Raw genomic sequence first — 1217 nt, 5'->3', positions numbered from 1 at the left:
GGGGGGGGGTGTTATGTGCGTGTGTATGTGCAGCTATTGTGGTTGCTGAAACAGTTCGCAAAATCTGTTGAAAGATATTTTTGATGCATGTGTTTACTGCGCATTGTTAACCTTCATATTCATTAAACGTATTTATTCATTTTAATGAATGGTCAATTTTTCTGTTACAATCTTGAACGTGTATTTAATTTAGCTTTCTTAATACCAGACAAACCAAATATTTCTTTCTCTTCCTCCATAGCACGAAGAAGTATTGCCATACGTACAAATGAAGATTACAAAACACAAATAACGAATTCCCATCCCATCTCCGGATACGTTGGGCGCGTATGTCTTAGAGCTTCCTCGTAGTGAAATAACACAACGAACAATTTTGAACATAATTTCTGTTGAAATTGCAATCTCAAATGATTTAGACTAAAATTGTCATGCTGATTCCCAAAGTACAGTCAATTTTCCTTCATCCCCTGAAGATTGTTTTCTACAGCTTATTCTCTGAATAAGCGCGATTGTATTGTTTGTCCGGAAATAATGGGGTTGATCAGCTGCTCTCATTATTTCATTAATAACAATGGGGAACATTTTCTAAAAACGAAATTTAGTTGTCTTACACTTTACAATTTGGTAGTAGTGAGTTCAGAAATGCCCTTGAAACTTTCTATCGTGTCAAGTTTTTGTGAAATATAAATTCATATTTTACAAAACAAAAAAAAAATATGTAATACTCAATAAAATATAAACACAATCCAAATGATACTATTTATTGTTTAAGAAATATATTACACAAAATGTTTCATTACAGATCTTAGATGTCTCTGTGAAACTGGCGTTTCACAAAGAAAGACTTTTTCCTTTGCTGCTTTGCGTGAATATCTTGCACAACGAATGTCTGTTTGCACAGACCAAAAGTAGTTAGCCATCAAGTTTGTGTGCCTTGATACTTAGTCGTGATGGTTTTGATGTCTTGCTGGAACATTTGTTCTTGCTCCTCACTTATTGCATATGATTTTCAGGGACATAGTCGTAACATTTCAGCAGGAAATGTATTTTTACACTCATGTTGCATCTTAGTGCTCGAAAATTGGTTAACAGAGTCCGCACAAGGTTTTCTTAATCTGACGAGTTTCTGCAGGAAATGTATTTTTACACTCATGTTGCATCTTAGTGCTCGAAAATTGGTTAACAGAGTCCGCACAAGGTTTTCTTAATCTGACGAG

Source organism: Octopus bimaculoides, chromosome 3, assembly GCF_001194135.2.
Source record: "Octopus bimaculoides isolate UCB-OBI-ISO-001 chromosome 3, ASM119413v2, whole genome shotgun sequence".
Lineage (NCBI taxonomy): Eukaryota > Metazoa > Mollusca > Cephalopoda > Octopoda > Octopodidae > Octopus > Octopus bimaculoides.
Note: the sequence above shows the minus strand (reverse complement) of the source record.